The sequence below is a fragment of the Schistocerca serialis genome, chromosome 1 (genome assembly GCF_023864345.2).
Source record: "Schistocerca serialis cubense isolate TAMUIC-IGC-003099 chromosome 1, iqSchSeri2.2, whole genome shotgun sequence".
NCBI classification, from domain to species: domain Eukaryota; kingdom Metazoa; phylum Arthropoda; class Insecta; order Orthoptera; family Acrididae; genus Schistocerca; species Schistocerca serialis.
Window position 1 is genome coordinate 567545884 of NC_064638.1, and position 24029 is coordinate 567569912.

The 24029-nt window shown below is 42.0% G+C and overlaps 1 protein-coding gene across 3 annotated transcripts in view; it reads left to right on the plus strand.

Moving 5' to 3' along the window:
• Positions 1-24029, plus strand: part of LOC126476053 (trafficking kinesin-binding protein milt) — a 232037-nt gene that overhangs the window by 46931 nt on the left and 161077 nt on the right. The window lies entirely within an intron of this gene.

The following is a 24029-nucleotide window of genomic DNA, read 5'->3' on the forward strand; positions in this document are numbered from 1 at the left end:
TTTCAACGTAATCTCCATTCAATGCTACGGCCTTACGCCACCTTGAAATGAGGGCCTGTATGCCTGCACGGTACCATTCAACTGGTAGATGTCGGAGCCAACGTCGTACTGCATCAATAACTTCTTCATCATCCGCGTAGTGCCTCCCACGGATTGCGTCCTTCATTGGGCCAAACATATGGAAATCCGACGGTGCGAGATCGGGGCTGTAGGGTGCATGAGGAAGAACAGTCCACTGAAGTTTTGTGAGCTCCTCTCGGGTGCGAAGACTTGTGTGAGGTCTTGCGTTGTCATGAAGAAGGAGAAGTTCGTTCAGATTTTTGTGCCTACGACCACGCTGAAGTCGTTTCTTCAATTTCTGAAGAGTAGCACAATACACTTCAGAGTTGATCGTTTGACCATGGGGAAGGACATCGAACAGAATAACCCCTTCAGCGTCCCAGAAGACTGTAACCATGACTTTACTGGCTGAGGGTATGGCTTTAAACTTTTTCTTGGTAGGGGAGTGGGTGTGGCGCCACTCCATTGATTGCCGTTTTGTTTCAGGTTCGAAGTGATGAACCCATGTTTCATCGCCTGTAACAATCTTTGACAAGAAATTGTCACCCTCAGCCACATGATGAGCAAGCAATTCCGCACAGATGGTTCTCCTTTGCTCTTTATGGTGTTCGGTTAGACAACGAGGGACCCAGCGGGAACAAACCTTTGAATATCCCAACTGGTGAACAATTGTGACAGCACTACCAACAGAGATGTCAAGTTGAGCACTGAGTTGTTTGATGGTGATCCGTCGATCATCTCGAACGAGTGTGTTCGCACGCTCCGCCATTGCAGGAGTCACAGCTGTGCACGGCCGGCCCGCACGCGGGAGATCGGACAGTCTTGCTTGACCTTGCGGCGATGATGACACACGCTTTGCCCAACGACTCACGGTGCTTTTGTCCACTGCCAGATCACCGTAGACATTCTGCAAGCGCCTATGAATATCTGAGATGCCCTGGTTTTCCGCCAAAAGAAACTCGATCACTGCCCGTTGTTTGCAACGCACATCCGTTACAGACGCCATTTTAACAGCTCCGTACAGCGCTGCCACCTGTCGGAAGTCAATGAAACTATACGAGACGAAGCGGGAATGTTTGAAAATATTCCACAAGAAATTTCCGGTTTTTTCAACCAAAGTTGGCCGAGAAAAAAAATGTGTTGCATTACTTATTGAACTGCCCTCGTAGATGGAACACTTGATCAGATATTGCAATTACACAGTGACTTCAGTACTGCCCACCCAAACATCCATTTCACACTGGGAACCAAAAGATACAAGAAAATAGACTCTCTAAACATCAGAACAGAAAACAAAAACTGCCATACCAATTCTCAGTATATACAAAACTCTCACAACCAGTGCAATCACACACAACAGATCTAACCATCCCTTAGCACACAATTAAGCCAGCCTCAAATACCTCGTAGACTGACTGAACGTAATTCCGATGGATAAAAACAGCTGCACACAATAACTAAACATAATGAGACAAATTTCCACATAAAATAGTTATAAACTAAACAAATTATACAAACTGAACCAAGTAACAAAAACACAATTGACATGGAAACAACAAACAGCATAATACTCTTGTAGCAATCATACAGCTGATAACGCGTAAAGAATACGAGGTGAAAACTCACTCAATGTGTTTCCAATACGATCATCACTTGTTCGTGGCAGCTGTTCTCATGTTTTTTATATTGCTTTAAAATTAAATGTGAATGTAACAAAGGATGGAAAGCTTTAAATTTGGTAAGGCTTTTGGCAGTTTTTTAATCAAGCATAATTTGCATTTGAGTGATACAGCAAGTAAGTATTGAGCCAGGATTGCATCTTTTGAAATTGACGTTACGGGTAAGTATTTACACTAGCATACAAAGTGGATTGTGAGTGGCAGCCCTGCAGATGTAGTAGTACATCACAGGTAAGACCACTGTCTAAGGATCATCTCCGGCATGTAACTCTGACGCGCCAAGGTATCATGTCTTACATTCACAAAAATTTCTGTTTTAATGTGACCTAGGTATTGAGCTATTAGTCCATTTTTGAACATAACAACATTATATTAGAAGATTCTAATGTACAACATTGCTAACACTGAAAAAAGAAACATAAAGTCTGTAGAGCAGAATAATATTTGTTTTAATGTGTTATTTTTGTGGGCTCCACTAGTTGAAAATAATGAAAGTTGGTTTAATAATATAAAATTTGCTCGAGAGACTTCACAGTGTGATTTCCTTGTGTGTAAGGTGTGAAATTTCTGCCTCTATTCTGTGATTTTATCTGTTTCCAAGGCAATCTTTGACATGTGTAAAATGTTTTAAACAGTTTTAAGGTTATGAAGTGAAGTACTCCTTTAGCATAGAACAGGTTGATCACCTATCTTTCAGAGGCGTAGTTAATAAGTTAAACCTCATGAATATCAGTTCGCTCACTAAGTTTGTTTATTTTCTTTTTATGTACTTAAGGTTCTTCCCAAATGTGCCAGTGAAAGAAGTATTGCTATCTTTGAATTTCTAAGTATACCCATTGTTCAAGCAGAAATATTTCTGGAGAAATTTGAAACACCAGTGTTCAAGCAGAAATATTTCTGGAGAAATTTGAAACACTTTTTGTAAAGTTTGATGAGAAAAATTATTTTGTACTAGTAGAGTTCTGTGACTCCTGTGCGTGTTGACTGCAACGTTTAAAAAAAAGAATTAGTATAATAGTGTTGTTCAATATGGAAATAGGAGGTACATTGATTAATTCTGTTAGCATTAAGACAGGGGGCACTGAAGGAGAAATTATCCATTTCAAAATTTATTGTAAAAATACATTTATAGACATCTTCATACTAGTCTTAAAGTGCACTCAGTTTCATATAAATATGCTGCATTTAACTTCATGTAGGCTTTCACAAGACTACTCCATAAAAAATTGAAAAGTAAAAAAGGATGGAAAAGTTAAATGGGGTCTCATGGACTGATACTAAATAACCAAAACTAGGTTAACTGCCTTCCATTCTGGAGTAGGATGGTTGGTTGGTTGGTTGGTTGGTTGTTTGGGGAAGGAGACCAGACAGCGTGGTCATCGGTCTCATCGGATTAGGGAAGGATGGGGAAGGAAGTCGGCCGTGCCCTTTCAGAGGAACCATCCCGGCATTTGCGTGGAGTGATTTAGGGAAATCACGGAAAACCTAAAAACCTAAATCAGGATGGCCGGACGAGGGACTGAACCGTTGTCCTCCCGAATGCGAGTCCAGTGTCTAACCACTGCGCCACCTCGCTCGGTGTCTGGAGTAGGAGGAGGAGGAGGAGGGGGGGGGGGGGGGGGGGGGAGGTGATCAGTTACTTTTACCTTTTTAATTTTGTGGTCTGGAATGGTTTCACTTCACTGCATTAGCAATGCTTTTTGAGATGCTGCTCTACCAACATGTATCATGTAGCCTTTAAATTTAATCTTTTCTTTGGTTGCTGGAATTTTGTTTCTGAAAACAGAGGAGCTACGAAGTGTCCATCTTCTGATGTTCTTGTACCCTTCACAACATTAATGCCAAACAACATGACATTTCCAGACTATCCTCCCCACCCTAACTTTCCTGTGCCTACTATCATGTATGTCTAAAAGTTACTTACTGGTAAACATACAAAATTAACAGAAAGCCACACTGAAAGTACTATGTTCCTTACCAGTTTACATGTATTCACTATGTGACTATCCACATAGTGCTGATGCCCACTAACTGGCAGAATGACCCTCCCATTGAGCATAATTTTTCGTGAACTCCTGTGATGATACATAAGACAGTAAATGGCAGAAGAGAGAAAAAGAGTGGAGGAAAAGAAATTGGTAAGACTTCAAATGGAAGGAATTTCATAGTAAAAGTCACCGAGAAACCCACTCAAAGAAGATTATCCAGACTGGATGAGAGATATAATTGGATTGTTGGTGTTGGATGAAATTTGAAAACCTGAGAACAGAAATGGCAGAGAAGGTAGTAGATGAGAGAAAGATGGATGTAAGTACATACATATTATACAAGATAATAAGAAGAGGAACTAACTTGTTGGAAAACATGTAGAGTACGAGGAGAGATGAGGAAGAGAAATGATAAAAGAAGAAGAGCAAGACGGGAAAAGTTACTCTTCCTTCGACTGCTTCCTCAAAGCATACCGGCACAGTCTCTCACCTTGACAGGCATCAGTTGCTCTCAACGATTTATTCAGATTTTCTCTCCTTAATATCTGTCTACTGCTCATGTTGTCATTTTGGTTGCTATTGTGGCTACTATTCTGGTTTCTGGTTTTTATTCTTGTCATCACTATGACTGCTACTGCTTTTGAGAATATCGGAAAGAAAGAACACTGAAAGCTCTGTTTTCAGTGATGAGTGGTGGATTAAGTGTGTGTGTGTGTGTGTGTGTTTTTTTTTTTTTTACACACACAATTTTGATGAAAAATACCAACATTTAATATACATGGTGTAAAAAGTGCTTAAGTCAAAATGAAGATAGTAATCTTACTTCTCATTTCTCTTCACTCCATGAAAGTACACGCTGGTGTTACTTTCATGACGGGTGATGTGCTTTAGTGAATAAGCTAAAAATAGAAGTAGAAAAGTTACCTGGCCCATCAAGTCTTACAGAAAAGTGTTTAACAGCACATGTGATGTACGCTCATTATTCGGAAAAGACCAGAAGTGCTTCGGTAATGGCATACTTGTGAAAGAATGTGCAATATATATGGCAAAAGCATTTGGTTACGATGATGTCACTAATATTTAAGAACAGTTACTTCGTAATGTAACTGTGTAAAAATTCTACTTCATGATATGGGTCATAGCTGAAAACTAAACAGTTTAATTGCAAACTGTTGGTCGAGAGTACTAGTCAAACAGATCTAAATCACCCATTAATTCTTATTCACATAATAAAGCTTTAGTTCCATTGCTAGAAACAATAGCTTTTCATATTTTTAGTGCTGTTAAAAAGCATGTTGACAAAATTCATGGTTTTCAAAAATCTATCACTATGCCATCGAAAGCTTAAGCAATTTCTGGTGGAAGATGATGCGGTATATAGACATAGTATTCTTCATTTTGAAAATTGTTGATTGAGTGCAGGAACAGTTTAATTCATTTTTCGCCTTAGAAGTTTTCAAGTTTTTAGATAGAAACATAAAATCGCATTCTTTAGAATTTGAAAAGAAATTGAAGAGTTCATTTTTATTTTTTCAGGATTAGCATTTCTAACAAATTTTACAGATCACTTTCGGAATTTGAATTCATGTTTCCTTATAGGGAGTAGGTATGGTTTGCAATCCAGGACAACTGACTTGACACCATTTCACTGAGCCGTGGCGAGGCTGTGATGACAGTGTGTGGATGGAGTTGGAAGGCGAAGCAATCGCTGGAGGGGAATGATTTGTGAGCACACTTTTCCAGTCTTGGTTTAGGTCCACTCATCCTTGCTGATAACTCCATAGTCATCCTACCCATATAACAGGCTTGACAGTGTTTAACCATAAATGTAAAAACGCAGCTGAGGAAGTTGATTAGTCTGCTCTGAAACAGGCTGGTACTGGGTGGTGGCTGGTGCACTCTTTAGCTTGTCTTTTGAAGATATCGTCAACTGTACCAGAACTTGGAAAAATATTTTGAAACTAGTCTGATGAGAACTAGGCTGAGGTGAGAACAAAATTAGACTGGTAAGACATTTACAGGCGGTGTGGCCTGAGGTGAGACGACAATTGCAGGCTGTGTGGTTTGAGGTGAGACCAACACTGTATTTCTATAAGAAGTGAGCAATTGAGGTGGTACTACATCTCAAATCCAAAGACTAAAGGGAAGGGAATGTTTCATATGGTAAGTAAGCCATATGTCAGAGCTTGAGACCTGGCATATGTTGCTTGGTGTCCTGTGTACTGAAGTGTGGGTTCGGGTTCATTGGGGCTGCGGTTGTAATCAGGGAATGGGGATGGACCAAATGAAATTTAAGTGCTTCCAAGAACTCTTGACAGTGTAGTCCAACAGGCATCTTATGGTACGAATATTGCTGGTATATAAAAAACACACAAAAACCTCAAGCCATGTTTGTCTTTTATGTGTATATTTGTAACACTGGTTTGTTGACTAGCAGCAAAGTTTTTGAACACAAAACAGAGTTTCTCAGTTCAAATAGTTAGGGGAAATCATACAAGAAAACGTCTGGCAAATGCTGCAAACGAAGTTCGCTGTCAAAAAACAGTAACTGCATTCAGATTAACACAAAATATTTATAACAAAGAATCACTTTCCAAATTCAGTAACCTTACGCATTACAGCACTGTAATCAAACCTGGATGTGTTCATTGAGCAGAGACTTTGATTTTAAATAGAAAGAGGCATATTGAAGAAATTCGAAAGTAAGAAAGATTATTAGGAAAATATTAGACCCCAAAATTACTGATAGGAAACTAATAGGCTGGGAAGTAATAAAGAAACAGGAGAATACACAGACACACATGGTGACATGAGAAAAAAAGACATTAATTTTATGGCCACATTAAAAGAACGGCACCCACTAGGTTGACAAAACATGTAATAGAATTCTATGAAAACAAAAGTAAGGTCAAAATTGAGCCAATTAAATGGTTCACTGCGAGTAGGAAGGATCTTTAGGTAGCCAGTGTATCTCCGGCAGACGTTACGGATAGAAAAACATTCAGACGAAAGATATGTGATTGGAAAGTTGGTCAGAGGGAAATTAGAAAACAGACTGGAACATCGTGGTCTGATGAAAGAAAGAGACTTCATTCCGAAAGGATGAAACAGATTTGGGGACAAAGGAAGGCCAACCATCAAAAGCGACATTGATTGGTTGTTCCTTGCGTGGTCCAATTGGGCCCATTAGTGGAAAACAACAACAACAACACATGCAAATTGTAATAATCAGATATGAAGTACGAGAATTGAAATCAGTCCGTTGCCTAACACTGCGCGACTTTTTCCGTCAATGGAAGTCGTCAACCTGTTTTTCGCACCGCTGTGTTCAGTCGGTGTAGGATACGTGTTTTCCAAGGCGATCCTGAAGCTGTCAGGCGGGGGAAGAGCAAACGGCGTCACGTTGTATGAGAAGTAATTAAGGCGCTGCTAGTGAGTCCAACAGCGTGACGTTCCTCGTTAGAGCGGCCACTTAACACTGGCGTCGCTAAGTGCATGTGATGCCCTCCGCCTTGCGCGACGATACACCAGGGCGTACAGAGGCAATCGGCTGTAACTATGGAGATCAGAAGACTTTGCACACCCTCATTACGGTAAGAATAAAGTAATTGAACAAAAAATTCTCGTTTCTGAGACACGGCCACATACGCCAAGCCTTTTCAGGGTGCGGTTGGGCGAACAAGAGGTTTCACGCTCACTCGCCAGCCTCCAGGGGGAATGGTGTGGTCAGACATCATTACGGAGCACAGGGGAAGAAGTCAACCATGGCCCCAAATTAAAGACCATATTTCCGTGAGGTGCAGTGCTTAATTAAAATTGAGAGTAGCTCTTTCAAAATCGGTGAAAAGCACAGTAATAGCCGGCAACATCAATTTACAACACGTCAGTGCAGAATGCCTGTGTGTTTATGGTTTGCGATGGTGCATTGATATGCACAGTGTGATTGAACACAACGAAAAAAAAATCGTTTTACAACGACGTTACAAAAGCTTCCGTGCAAAGAATTATGAATACTTGAAATGCTAACAGCGAAAATCGGAAGTGCAAAATTAAAGAAAACTCTGTTAAGCAAAGCTTCATATGAGAGCAGAGAAATAAATGTCTGAATAGTTTTAGCTAGCATTTTCACTATGATTTTTATTCCCCTCTGAAGGAACACTCAACAAATGAATCTGCAATTCCAGCAAGTTACCATATTGCTTTTCAGGTTGCCAAAGCGATGTGCAATTTCACTGATTTTCAGTTGTCGACAATGTGGAAGCTGCTACAGACGTGCAGTGTGACAATTGCGTGATAAGATTCATAACAGAGTTAATCTCTCAGACTTCTATAAGAATTTTGCTCAATATAAATTTTCACGACTTTAGAAGTTTGCAGATACGATTATGTCGATGTTTTCATCTTCTTACTTGTACGAGCAAATTTTGTCCGCAGTGAAGGGAACGAAATCTACACAGAACAGCTCACTAACAGAGTTAAACTTAAAAGATTACAAGTTTGTCAATTTAAATTTCGCCCTAAACTGGCATTCATCGTAAGGCTGCATCAGTCACAAGGAAGATCATGCTTCATGCCATTGACATTTCTCATTGGTACAACAGGCGTAGAAAATACATTTACGAGGACACACACTAATGAGCTACCGCGGAGCGATACATCTCCGTATCACATTATCGGCAGTAAAATTAAGAATCGTTGCGAAACTGCCTTGTTCCGATCTCACCGTTCCCTACCTTCCCATACCATGTGTCACCTTGAACCACCTGTTTGCGGCTGTGGCGTGAGCGCGGGCCAACTCTCACGAGCGGATGGGCGCACGTTGTGCACAGTTGCTTGCCGATGTAAATGCTGAGATCAGAGACCAGCTGTATCATCCAGTGTCAGAATTATGATTATCTTGTAACTTTGTAACTGGAACAGTTTTCTGGCGTACCATCAGGCATGTCTCACACTAATGTTGTCTTTTGCAAATTACGCACTTTATTAAAATATTCTTTCATTTATGTGATGCGCACAATGCACAAGATTTTCTTCTATCGCCTCCTACCGTAACATACGATTGAGGAAGGAGGGACGGGGGAAAGAATCGGAAGTCTGGTGAATTTAACTTACCGATACCAGTCATTGGTTTTGACCGGTGACGTAATGATGATGTGGCGTGTGCCTTACATTTGCGCAGACAGAACGGAACGAAGACAATACTCCTTACACCGCAGCCTCATATTTACAGTCATCTGTTTAGAAACTTATTTTCAGATATGTTACAGAGCATGAAAGAAACAAAAGATAACATGAGTTACAGAAAGACAGACGGTAAGTCATGAAAATGAATTGTTTATAATGTGTAATATGGTGTCATATATAATTTTCAGTGACTCACAAGCCGCAGCTATTTATATGGTAGCGTCAGCCTGTGCACAGCTTGTTGGCCACATGAACATGAATAGTTTACAAACAAATAATTTAAGTCATTTATCGGCATGTGCCTCGAAACACGTTTCGATAATGTTTTGTATTGGCAACAGTTGCAAGCAATTGCGTACGTGACCGTCGGTACTGATGAAACAGAAAGCGTTCTGCCGTATCATTGTTTAGTTGCAGAGCTTTAGTGGTTCCGAGAGATTATTCATATCGTAATGAGGATGAGGCTGTACAAAGTTCAGATACAGCAATAAACAAAGTTCACTGTTCTCGAACGAATGTGTCGTGGTTGGTTCAGAACTTACTACTGATGTCTGGGAAATATTGAGCCTACCAATACCACCTGCGTCCTTTCACCATTGACGTGATCAAAATGGTGGACGAAAATCACTCTTCGAAATCTATCGTAACAAAATTCGTGACACGAGATTGTGCACCTATGTATTGTTTACGAATGTAAACTAAGTAATTATCATCTTTAGAAAATGAGATGTTATATTTTATTAAAATAAATAGACTTAACTGACAACAATTTAAGAACTTCACTACTTCTAATATGCTTGTGCAGGAACAAAGCAAGTTTGTCATTTGTTCTATTCCGAGAAATCAAACAAAGAATGTGTATTATTATTGCTTTATCATTTAGAAAAAGCGTCCTGATCAATGTTGTAACTGTAGTGGTCAACAATACATTGTTGCTAAAGTGTAACATTTCTTCTAAGTTTGTCGAGACGGAAGATAGTATTGAAACCAGTGTTTTCTGTATCGAAAAGTACTGATTGATCACCGAGTAAACGGAGCAAAGCAACAGCAATCTTTGAAGAATGTTACATGTACACAGAAACAGCAAAAAGATTGGGTGGAGACAGTGCATAGTCGAGTTTGCGGAAAGCCTACAAGCGGCATGAAAAAACCGTCAATGAAACTGGTCCTAGAACCAGTACTGATGTCGCAGAGTATTTAGTCTTCCTCTGCAAGATCGCCGGACTATCTTGAAGACTTAATGGGTAGAAGTTTCTAATCGAGTAGTCAAACAAAAATTTTGTAAAAATGATTTACGAGCGAGCGAGGAAACCTTCGCTGAACAAAATGCAGGGGTAAAATCGTGTATTGTGGTCTGGTTTTTAGCCCATGTGGAGTGGACACAAGAAGACTCGGCTAATATCATTTGGAGTGACAAGACCAAGATCAGCATCTTTTTAAGCGACGAAAATACCTGAATGCACCACTGCCACTGCGAATCATCCCAGTAATGTCATGGTGTGGGGCTGTAACAAGACACGGCATTGGATGTCTGCAGGTGCTCTAGGGCAACATCAACGCCATGAAATACCAAGAAGTAGTCTCAGTGTTAAAATTGGTGTCAGCTGTTCGCGATTTGTTTCAAGGAAACCAGTGCGTGTCTCAGCGAGATAGTGCGTCACGTCTCGGCGCTTACCGATCAGTACATCACCACAGCCTTCATTCAAAAAATAATACAAAAGCTAAATAAATATCGCCAGTATACTGGTCATCCCCATGGGTCACATATTACTGGTAAGACACTGGTCTCGTATTTGGGAGGACTTCATTTCAAAACGCCGTCCGGGGATTTAGCTTTAGGTTTCCCGCAATTTTCCTAAATCAGTTAAGGCGAATGCCCAAACGGCTACATTGAAACGGTACGCTTGATTATCTATCTCATCCTTGCCCAATCAAGAGTTTGTGCTTCGTCGCTAATGATCTCGCCCTTGACGGGACGTTAAATCTTAATTTTCCTTCCTTCCTTCCTTCCACACCTATGACATCACACGCCACAAAATTATATCGCGGGTGAAAGCCGGTATCCGGTGACAATAGGTTCAACCCACCCATGCCCCTCCTAGAAGTGCAGCGTTTTATCAGTATCGAACCATTTTGGTCTGCTAAGAGGAAATGTCAACATGCTGTTACCTTCGTTCAGCACTTCTTTTAAGTAACTACCGATACCATTGACTACAGTTCAGGGGAGGTGTGTGTTTCGATTCCCAGGATAATTAAAATTATTTTAGAGGCTGAAGAGCCCTGCGCCGTATTCGGTTTTTCTTTCGTACAGTCTCCGCTAGTACCCGAGCGCTGCCCTCCTAGCAGGTGTCACCGTTGAGCGTGTAAAGCCCCCGCCAGCTGGTTCACGGGGCGGTGCGCATACGCTGCTATCAGCGGATGCTATTCTGGCAGTGCGAAGGCTTCTAGGCGCTAAACTGGGACCTTACGTGACGTGGTGCGGCCGGTCACTGCGCAGTTCGCACACGCATCTGCCTCGCCTGCCATCTGCACCGAGCCCTTACCACTTGCCGCCGTGGACGCATCCGTTCATGTGTCGCCATTCAAGGTCGCCTCTGTTAACTGATACAAATATTAGGACGAATATAGACTTGCTGGAGAACTGCAACATTTTAAACATGGTACCAATAAAGCACGTTTAGATTATACACTGATATGCCAAAACAAGAGGGCCACTGCCCACCGCGACGTTAGATGCCGCGTCGTAGCGTTGCTGGCACGTGACGCGTAACGAAAGTAGCAGACACCAAAGGGGGATCACCCTAACGTAGATAAGGGCTGCAAATTGGGAAATCCATTGAGATAAACGACACTGACAAATGCTAGATTATTATTACGCAGAATCTGTGAACGAATAGCTCGAAAACGGCGAAGCTAGTCGAATGTTCGCGTGCTACTGTTATGAGCATCTACGGAAAGAGGTAGGAGGACAATGAAACTACCACTAGGCGTCCACGACGCTTCACAGAATGTGGGGTTCTTAGGCTTGTCAAAGAAGGGTAGATCGTGATCTTGGCATCTCTGCCGAAAGAGTACAATGCTGGTCCACGCACAAGTGTTTTGGAGCGCACCGTTCATCGTACACTTTTTGCCTTGGAGCTCCGCAGTTAGACCACCCCTACCTGTTCACACGTTGACGCAACGACATCGTCAGTTACGATTGCAGTGGGCACGGGACCATCGGAATTCGACGGTCGATCAATGGAATCGGGTGAATCACATGTTTGCTACACTACGTCGCTGGTGGTCTCCACAAACGCCGTCATCGAGGTGAATGGCGCCTCGAAACGTACAGCACGCCACGGACACAGGTTGGTGGGAGCAGTATTATGCTATGGGAGATATTTTCCTGCGCGTGCATGGGACTTGTAGCAATCGATGACAAGCTGACAGCTGCGAACCACTTGCATCCCTTGATGCTTGATGTCTTCCCCGACGGTGATGTATAATTGTCCATATCTCGGACAGTGTTTCAGGGACATTGTAGTGAACTCACATTGATGTCTCGGCGACCAAATTCGCCTGATGTAAATCCTATGCAACCCATTTGGGTCGCTATCGGGCGCCATCACCGCGTACGCAAATCAGCGAATTGCATGAGCTGTGCGTAGACTTCAAATGCCACCTACCCCCACAAACCTACTAACAAGCTGTTGGATCTCTGATACGTAGAGTTAGTGATGTATTTCGTTCCGAAGACGTACAAGCAAGCTATTAAGCTGGTGGTCAAATGATGTGGCTCATCAATGTACAGGGTGCAAGAAAAGAAACGTGATGACTAGGTTAGAACAAGCAAGATTTTCCAAGTAACCGTACGGCGAAAATCCATCGGTGTGGACCTACGGCGATAAAATATCACCCAACTAGCGACGAACGGACGGAAGCGTGTAGATTTGATGTTACATGCTGCGGTTCATACCTGAACTCAGTGACTGGTTAAGTTAGCTCAAGATAATAGTTTAAGCCGAACAGTCAAAACTAGTCAAACTTTTAATTCCTACATACCACAGCTGATTATGTCAATCAGATTTTCCTGTAAGAGTGCTGGGTAAGCAATAAGCATTGTAATGTCATGAATTTGTTGAGATAATAAACATTACTACTGAAACAGCTCTCCAGTATTTTAGTCTACGTGTGATGCTGTGAGGTGCAATATTTTTGTAATGAACACTAATAGCTACCGGTTTTTGTAATTTTTGAACTAATGTACGAAGTGTGTAAACGAAATTTTATTCAAAGAAATAGCTATAAGATAATGATGAAAATTAAAATTTAAAGTATCTTGTTTTCTCAAATCACATTTTAACAGTAGGCCTAAATGCGCGTAACTAGCCGCGCGGAGTGGCCGCGAGGTTTGAGGCGCCATGTTACGCATTGCGCGGCCCCTCCAGCGGGAGGTCAGAGTCCTCCCTCGGGTACGGGTGTGTGTGTTGTTCTTAGCATAAGTTAGCTGAAGTCAGTTTAAGTAGCGTGTAAGACTAGGGGCCGATGACCTCAGCAGTTTGGCACCATAGGATTTCACACACATTTGAACATTTTTTCCCCGTAACTTATGCCTTCAACATCGCCAAAATTCTGCGTCGTTGAAGATATTATGGTTGCGACCGCAAAGTTTCTTGTAACAAGCTCATCGCAAGTGCAGATTGAGTGCAAGTTTGCGACAGAAGCGCAACAAAGCTGCAGTTCTAACGTATGGTTATCTAGTAAAATTGTTCTCAATACCTGCCGTTAGCAGACAATAAGCAACATCAATTTTTTTCTATGTAATCACTTACTTCACCTCAAAGATTTTTCGTAAGACTCTAACGCAGTTTGGTGGGGTGCCTAACAATAACGATAGTACAGAAACTTGTTCAGTTTTGTCAAAACCGTTCATAACAGGATTTTTAGATATTATCACCGGTCGTTCTAAGACTTACGAATGCTTTCGGCACCGAGCGCCAGTCAAAGTAGCCTACAGGATTGGGCACAATTTGTTATAATGTAGCATTCTAGAAGGTAGTTGTCAAACGCTACGCTTGTCAATCCTTGCGTGAACGTGTAACAACTTTCTGCCACCCTTTTCTTGACTCCGTCCCACAAAGTTCGCAGCGTGGTCACTGATACACCCTGAATCCACAACACCGTGTTGGTCGGTAGTCTAGTTGTCTGCAGTACAGCGTTCAAGTTGCTCCCTGCATATATCATAAAATCCACAGAAAATTCCGATATTTGCTCACTGCATAGAAGTTTGTTTACAACACGTCCAGAGTTCATTTCCATCACCAACGTGTTGAAAAGGCTAAATCAGAAAGTTTAAACCTGGATTAATCACATAAAGAAACAGTCGAGATTCATTCATTTCTCTTCGAAAAACACGTAACTACCATTCACTAACAAAACAAAGTTCATAGGAGACGATTTCTTCTATCTGAATCAGTTTCGGTGATGAACTGACACATATTTTCACTGGGTAATTTGTGTACAAAACTCACGTTAGATACATAGTATCTCTTCTAGACTTGTGCTTGCGATGACTCTCAATGCAATCTATGTTTTGGTAATTGTTCTCAGCTATTGGGGACCTATTATCCCCACATTCAGCCTCGTCTCAAAACACACTACACTAAAGACAAGTTTCTTCTATGGCAGTTAAGTCCTCTCCTACTGATTCCTCCCCAACTCCAACTACCGCTCTGCCCTCTGGGATGACCATTGAAACAAACACTCATATCAGATTTCCACTGACGTCACAAAGAATTACGCAATGTTCGCATATAGCATCAGAGCCCACAGGGAACTATTGATGATTCAGAATGAGATACGTAAACATTTGTCTTTGCTTCTATCCCTTATGTCTTCGCTAATCAAATGTGGGTCCCAGGCTGCCCGTAGGACAATCCTATCGTCCATTATCGCTGACGCGTCAAGCCCTTCCCCCAGACAACGACCCATATTAGTGCCGATATACTGTCAATTTCCCCGCGTCATACGCCCAAGTGATAAATTGTCTCCGGTACACGCTTTTAATATAACAAACTCTAAGGTCGACTTAAAACATTTATTAGGCTTCTGTGCATTGCAATGTGTCAGCCCCTATTCCAGTTCAAAGAGGCTAGCTTGTTTATTTTCGCCTTCATCCTAACTAACCTGTCACGCACCAGCAAAATACAGTAGTCTGGCGATAAAATTAAAATTTTATTCTAATTTTGATAACTTTCGTGGATATATTGAACTTCAAAAAAATTATTGTAGGCAAGAACTTCATGCAGACGACGTTTCCGGATTCCGGATTCCCATTCTCTCGGATAAATTCTATGATCCGCCGATGCTAGATTTTCTCACTTGACACGGCAACAATGGGAACAAGTGACAGGCGCGCCGCTTCCCACGGAGCCACTCTAGGTTGCTTGTATGGGGGGGGGGGGGGGGGGGTGCTCCCAGACGCTGCTGTGTTCACTTGAAACTTCTTTCCACCGGTAGTGAATATTGAGACAGTAATGTGGGCAACTGTGAAACTATGCCTGCTTCTCCATCGTGATGTGCGTTGTTACCAAAATTTAGGACAGTGTCAGGGGATGTTGATGGTGATCAATGTGCTGAATAGGGACTTTAAGCATGGCGGTGGGTGGGATGGAGACTTAATGCTTCGCTCCAAATATTATTAATGTTAGAAAGAGAGATGCAGGGAGCGCTGCAGACGTCCTGTAACAGACCAGATAACTGGACAATACCTTTGTAGTATGCAGTCACGGTGATGAGGAACTGGTTGTCTTCTTGGTGCATCTCATTTGTGTTGACACAAAGATACATTTTACGATGGAGAAAGAGAGCAACGATCAACTTAATTTTCTAGATGTATTTGTAATCAAACGGTTGGACGGGACTCTAGACCATATGGTATGCGGGAAAGACACACACACACACGCCTCCACAAGGAACCAAACCATCTAGACAAAAGGGGGAGGTGTCATTAAAACTTTGGTGGACAGAGCCAACATAATCTGCGAGCTGGGATATTTGCGCGATGAATTAAATCGCTTACGATCGGCCTTCAAGAAAAATCGATACGTTGGTAGAGAGATTGAAAGAGCACTCCATCAAACGGCTGCCGTCTGGAAAAGTTTTCCTCCCGTTCATTAATAAAATTAAGGATCGCATCGGGAAGGTTTTTCCACGTATTGGCTCTAAACTATCTTTAGACCCATCAAGAAGGTTAATGAATATGTAAGAATGGCAAAAGATGCACGGCACTCTTAACAATACAAAGTGTGTAAAAATTCCGTGCACTTCCGGACAACCACGAAAAGAAGTGTCACAACACACGCATAGCCGAATACAAAAGAAACTGTCATCTGGGACATACCGAAAATCGGCCGTAGCAGAACATGTTTTTCGAGATGGAACCGCGAAATAAAATTCAGTGAGACGAGCGTTTTGGCAAGCACATCGTATTATAATGCAGTCATGTATAGAGAAGCAATAGAGATTCATAACACCACAATAATTTTAGTAGAAAAGAAGAATATTTGGAGTTAGATAAAATATGGATGTCGACTTTGCGCCTACAGATTGACAATCGATGATTATTTTTAATCGAAAATGATGACGCCATTCAGAGATAGTCACACAGTCGGCATCACATGACTTATAGTGGTACTCTCTGTGCGCTCTATAATTGCGAGAGCACCTCAAGCCTTAGTGGCAGTAGCCGTATATGTCGGAAGATTTCTCCCGCAGTTGGAGCCAAAACATCAGGAAGTACAGTAGTTTTATACATCGACCACGGCCACCCAGCCCGGAAGCTTTAACGGACGAAGACGCTGTCCGTCAAAGCCTACATTGTATGACCTCCATAATTAGCTTTGTTGAGCGCTCAAGCTGTCGTATTGACGGCGAATCTAAAGACTTCAAAGCGAACTGCAGTTTGAAAAGTAAGGCGAAAATGTTGGTTCCACGATAAAGCAAATCCTCCAGTTTTAATGAAACCCCCACTAACACCATACCATTTTGTGGGGTGAACGTTAGAGAAAAGCTGGTACGTCTTTTAAATGAATGTGGAACGTAACGTGGATTTGTTACCTCGCTTTAGCCCCATAAACAGCCCATCATGTAACTAACTCAGCGTTCATTCCTTTGAATAAAAAGATTTAGAGTGACACGGTAACTTCCCGTTAGCTGCTCCTGTGATTTCCGTGATATAATAACGGTTATACGTGAAGCGCGTGCCAAGAACTGTGCCCTTGTGTCGGGTGAAAGTGCCAGCCGCACAGTGAGCGACCGCGCTGGCGCCCGGCCACCGGCGCTGCAGTCTAGTCGTGACGCCAGCAAATGCCAGCCACCCACCCACGCACTCCCCCGCTTCCTGCGCCTAGACTAGCCGCGCCGCGCCGTGCCGCGCCGCGCCGCGAATGCCGATCCTGCGGCGTGCTGTGGGCCGTCTCGCACATCTCCAGTATGCGACGGCGCCCACCGCCAGTGCTCCGTCTCGCGCACGCAAAATGCCGCAGTCTCTGGGGGATACTTGCTGAAAACGTCACGACATTTTCATTTTCTCTTCTTATTTTCTACGTGAGATGTTTTGACCAGGCACTGCCCCTGCTGTCAAGCTATTTTCAAACAATAACAAATGAGTCAATCACGCTAAAGATATCATTAGGAAATTGGCTTGCAATTCTTGGGTTGCAGATGAATCCACAGTGCAAACTGCAGCAACGTAAAGTTCTTCTTCCACGCCTCTATTCGGTTAACGGTGTTATGTGCTCTTACACAGCTATTGCTCCATATTGGCTTCCGCGATTCCAACCGTGTGTTTAGCAAACTCATTACTTCATCCTGAATGGATACATGTTTCGAGTGGATTATCTGCAGATGTTTTGACCAGGCACTGCCCCTGCTGTCAAGCTATTTTCAAACAATAACAAATGAGTCAATCACGCTAAAGATATCATTAGGAAATTGGCTTGCAATTCTTGGGTTGCAGATGAATCCACAGTGCAAACTGCAGCAACGTAAATTGTCTTCACCACTGCAGAGTGCTATGCTACGGTCTGGCAAGGAAGTCAGTATACCAACAAGATAGACATGCAGCTCCACGAAATTATGTGTACAGTCACCGAAACATTAAGGGCTACCGCGATACCGTGGCTGTCCGTCACCAGTGACATAGCTTCACCAAAGTTAAGACGACAGAAACAATGTTACAGCATGGGCAAAATACTGCAGATAATCCACTCGAAACATGTATCCATTCAGGATGAAGTAATGAGTTTGCTAAACACACGGTTGGAATCGCGGAAGCCAATATGGAGCAATAGCTGTGTAAGAGCACATAACACCGTTAACCGAATAGAGGCTTGGAAGAAGAACTGGGGAAATAGAGTAATCATAATCTTATTTTCGATCCCTCGGAAGCAATGCAATGGGTTGAATTTCCCAAGAAAAACTGGAGTAAGCTCAACCGTATCCGAAACGGTCAAACAAGTTGTAAGGCAATACTTTATAAGTGGGGCTTGCAGGTAGCCGAAGTTGTTACTGTGAGGCACCTGAGTGGATACCGGATATCATAAAAGTGTGCCCTGTGAGAAAATACGGTGGATCAGCTGAAGACTCTCTTGAAGCCACACCTTATGCTCTGAAGTGGGTACAAGATCTGGACATCTACATGTAGTCAAAAACTAGTTTCGTATACTACACACCTTTTTTCTGTGTGTTTGGTATGTCACACTTGTTACATCCTTAATTTTCCCTTATATTTGTTGTACATGTCTATGCTTTTCTATTATTGTATTTATGTTGGTGTGTGCTGCTGTTGTCATATCCATCCGATTTCGTTAAAATAAAAAGTTTGAGTCGCACGCGTAATGTAGCTGAGTTTAATGTTTTCAGTTGAGAGCACAGTTTTTGGCTATCCCTAAAAAATACCAACAGAATTCAGCATACATTGCGACAAATCAGGAGAAATAGTTATAATGACATGCACGAACTATAAAAGTTAACATTATTTGATCATTTCCCTCATATTCGCACCAGTTTTGCATGGAAATGGCAAAAACGCAAATCTTTTTTACCTTGTTAAAATGGCTGCATTTACATTATACTGTCAAAAGTTGTCGTTTTCCACGTAATTTCTCGCCTTGTCGCTTAAATGAAATTATGATGTCCATACTCATAACGTTTAAAATGGCATGGAGACATGTGACATTACAGTTTGTCCTTGCGTAAAACGCAAATCTAATCTTACGGAATTCCAGAGCAGAATTTTAGCAAGCTATTTGTTTTCCGGTTTAGTTTCTTTCGACGGAAGTCTTCTTTGTGTAATTGCCACTACAATCTACAGAACATGAATCCTGAACTAAAGACTAAGGGCCGATTCTGTAAAGCATTAAGACAGAAAATAACCTTAGATCAAGCTTAACCTGGAAATTAAACGTTTATCCTGGATCATATCGCCGTGAAGTCGGATCATCTTTGACTGCCGAAAATTAGCGATTCAAAGTCAGGTTCAGCTGTAATCGTCATTTTATAGTGTAGTGGCACTACGATTCATCGCTTTTGTTTTTAGCGGATACCAGTCGAAATAATAAAGTTATTAACACTAAAAAGGCAAGTAAATATATGACTACGTCGTTCCCACGCCGCTGATGCTCAAAATACTTTTTTTTTCGTTCTGGAAGGTTAAATTCATGATCAATCTCGTAACATCTCTTGAGAGACGAGTCGTAATTTATGCGATTAGTTCAAAGGCATTATTTAGGCACTTAGCATCAGAGTAAGAAAAGGAAAATTCGAAATATTTGCAATGAACAGTTAAGTATGGGAATTTTGACAGCAACCAATAACGATTCAACATAACTTACATACATTTTCTCTTCCGGCTCGAATAGCAGTAACTATATAATCCGCATTAAATTTTTAATTACCGAATACGTCCTTTAATTGCTATGACAGTTCCACGTGCGTTGATAAATAGAACACAAGCAAGTACGTTGAAATAAACTAACTACATTAATCTACGTCGTTGATTTCGTGGCTCAGAGGTTGCGTTGTGGACTGCAGTGCAGAAGTTCATATGTTCTATTTGTTACTATTTTCTCTATCTTATTGGTTGTAAAGGTAATTATGACAACATTACTATGCTATTCCATACCATTGAAACCGTACCATACCATACCCTCCGTCATCCGAGTGTTCTGGATCACGGTTGGGCAAAATTATGTGTGCAGTAACCTACGCGACGTGAATTACATTGTTTCCTTTCGTTTACTTTACAAATATCTGGGCATTCAAATGTGTCCACAGAGGGCGACAGTGACGAGATCAACGAGTTTCCGCATGTTGCGTGGAAGGATGAACCCACTCTTGGAGCTACATATAAAGTCGTTTCAGCTGAGGTTTCGTTTGGAGCAGTTGCAACTATGGGTTAAAAACTATCGAATGAAACCAATGACTACAATGTGCATGTTGCTGTTAAACTTAAGATTTTGTGCCGCAGGAATCTTTCAAATAGTGGTTGGTTATTTCTTTAAAGTAGACATGGCTGGCCGGAGTGGCCGAGCTGTTCTAGGCGCTGCAGTCTGGAACCGCGCGACCGTTAACGGTCGCAGGTTCGAATCCTGCCTCGGGCATGGATGTGCGTGATGTCCTTAGGTTAGTTAGGTTTAAGTAGTTCTACGTTCTAGGGGACTGATGACCTCATCAGTTAAGTCGCATAGTGCTCAGAGCCATTTGAACCATTTTTAAAGCATACATGGCAACAGCTTGCAGAGCTTTCCGTAATCTATCGGCCTTACGAGAGAATTAAAGTCAAAGGCAACTTCTCTCCATGCCTTTACCTTGTTGGCCACAGTGACTTCATCTGTGTTTTTACTTTTTTAATTTTTTCCCCTCAATTAGATCTTTATACTAGCCCAACACAGTACACAGTCTCCAGCAGCAAATCCTTCTCGTATTGAGAGAAGTTTGACGATCGGTTTTTTTTTTTCTGTACGTGCTCCCACAGTTGAAGCACACCTTCGATAATAAATACTGCCTATCGACGATGTACGATAAATATCTGCAGTTGAAGAGCGATAAACGTGCCGATAGCCGATTTTCGCCGTGTTGCCAAACATGTTACATGCTACCTAAGATCAATTCTGAACCTGCTTCGGTGGCTCCAAAAGTACAGCGTTATACAATAGAGCTGAGTCCTGAACATACTTCAATTTCTTATCTAATGGTAAATTTGACCTGTAGTCACTGATGCTTATACAATCTACCCTAAGTGTTTGACTTCTTTACGTATTTTAGCGAAGACAATAGAGTATTACAGTTTGTAGTTTTTCTTAATAACGGTTCAGGTAAAATACCAGTTTGAGATTTTTTTTAAAATTTGATGAGTGTTTCAATCTTGTGGTATATTGTCGAAGCAGCAAACTCGTACGAAGTAGATGCCCCAGTTGTAACTTTCTCCTAAGTATATTGCTCTCGACAGTATTTTAGTGGTCATGTGCAATGTGACGTATGTTTTGATGGGAATCTTAATCTTCAAATGGCGCTACCTGGCCATTCAGTGACAGATTAATCCACGATGGAAATATAGCTTCTTATCACATTTCAGGAATAAACCGTCCCATCTCCGTTGCTGTTGCCGTCCTGGCTATCGATCCGCAGATCAAGGCCACGATATAAGATAATGCGCAGCAACGTTATTCATTATCACTATTCAGAACTGGAAACAGACGTACCTGTCAAAAATGTGCGACACACAATAAAATCACTGTTTACCTTGGGTTCGAGAAGGAAAAATAGATGATAAAATGTTGCTGCAGAAATGCTCCTAATGTGTTCGTGTGTTTAACTTTTTGTATTGCAGCAGAGAATATTAGAGAGAATATACCGATCGAGGAGGCGTAACAGTTAAGGCATTAGACATTCGGGAGCAGCACAATGCAAATCTACATTGGGCCATCGCTATTTACGTTTTCTGTTGTTTCCCGAAGTCGATTGAGCCGAATGTCTGGATGGTTCCTTCAGAGGAGACACGCCCGATATCTTCTCCATTTTCCTCCAACCCGAACTTGTGCTCTGTTTTTCAAGCGCTAATTGTCCTCCACCTTCCACCGTTTAACATTTTATCTGCCTAGCCTTATTCGTGCTGTAAATCATAGAGGATATAACGTCCACCGTCGTTACACAATTTTTCCATCTTTATGTTGAGAGAGAGAGAGAGAGAGAGAGAGAGAGAGAGGGGGGGGGGGGGGGGGAAGACTGTAGATTGATAATGTTTCTTACATAACTACTATAACGCCGGTTAATCTTCGTGTGTGTGTGTGTGTGTGTGTGTGTGTGTGTGTGTGTGTGAACGGAAATTTCAAGTTTATTGGTGCGAGTCGCTTATGTTCGTCAATCCCGTCTACATTGTGTGGAATTAAATGTTTTTCTCGAAGAATTACGAACTCACTCTATGACCAGAACAGTTGACTATTGTTTCATAGAACCAGTTTCAAAGCGTAAGTAAATCAACTATTGCTCGCTGATCGTCGGCAACAGACACTTAGTACTTGTTGTTCCTTATCTGTTACGCCATCCTGTGTACGTAACTACGTATGGACTGTGGTATTCCCCCCCCCCCCCCCCCTCCCGTGTATGTAGTTCATGTATATTATCACTGGTATTTGAAATTTACTCCCCGCAGCTCACTGCGCAGCGCAAATTCGATTCTTCAAAATATTTGGAGTTTGCCTCGCACGTTTGTGTCAGCCGTTTTGCGACGGAGGAAAACATGGCGAGGAGAGGCGTCAGAGAGACTGTACCAGGAACTGATGGTGCAGCTGTCGCCACCTGCCTGGGGAAACTGGCCGTAATTCCCAGACGCGGCGGTTGTGGCCTATTACACACCATCGCGCGCGGTTCACTAATTTGTCCTGCACACTTGTAGAGGGCGTTATCCACCGGGCAGCTAGCGTCAGTGCAGGCTCTAATCCGTTGCGACGTCGATGGCCGCTCGTCACGTAACGCTGTTAGCACCCAGCGAGTAGTTTGCTCAACTCCCTCCCCACCAGTGCCTCCGCAGCTTCCAGTCCTGTGCTGCTGCCAGATAAGCAGCTGAGTGGACGGCCTGATTGATCTCTTTTTAAGTGAACTAACGCGATATACTGCACAAAGCAAAAGTGCAGGAATCCAATAACCTTGGAATGAATTATCAGCAATACTTTAAAGACGCGAGCATTTGCTTCAACTTAACATGGGACACACGTCATCGAGCAAAACAATTATAAGAATCTAATTATTGATAGGAAAACAGATGACAGAACTAGATAGGGTACAATATATAGAATGGCAATACCTGCAGAAGTGTTTCTCAAAAAGAAAAAGTTGTTAACGTCGACTGTAAGTCTTAATTCGTACGATGAAGGCTTTCCGGCCGATATGTGTGTTCTGGGTGGATTTTGTTTTTATGAGCATTGAGCTGTACTCAAAGGGATATTTCTGTGCCTAGCGTTTCGTCTCCTAATGCTGGCGAAATTATCAGAGACTATAAGACTCAGATAGCAGTTTCAACTTAACGTTCATCAAAGTCTTAACACCTATCCACGCAACGTTGGGTCGTGACGTCATCGCTCCTTTGCCTAAATCGCAGTCGCGCTAACGTGTTGGGTAGGGTGTAATGCGGAAGAATTGACACACTGTTTGCTATTATGGTCTGTAAGGCCAGGTTCTCATTCACGTGAGCAAAAATTAGACAGAGTTTGCAAAATTTTTTGAGACAATGAAAGGATCTGTTTGGGAAGTATCATTGATCACACTTAGAACTTCATTTTCGATTTTAATTAAAAAATGGCGCCCGTAATTATGGTTTGATCAAGGGCCCGCGAGTTTGCAGTGCGCAGACTGCGTGCGGGATAGACCCTTAGGAGTTACCTGAAATCAAAAATGGATAACATCAATCGGCACTACATTAAGTTTATGGGAACTTACACCTAACCACATTGAAGTAACCTTAAATTTAACTACACGGTGCTAACTCGAGCTTTGAGTTCGATTTTTGGGGGTTGTTTCACTCTTTATGGCTTTCGAAAAATAATCAATATTAACAAATTTTGTATATTATAAGCTC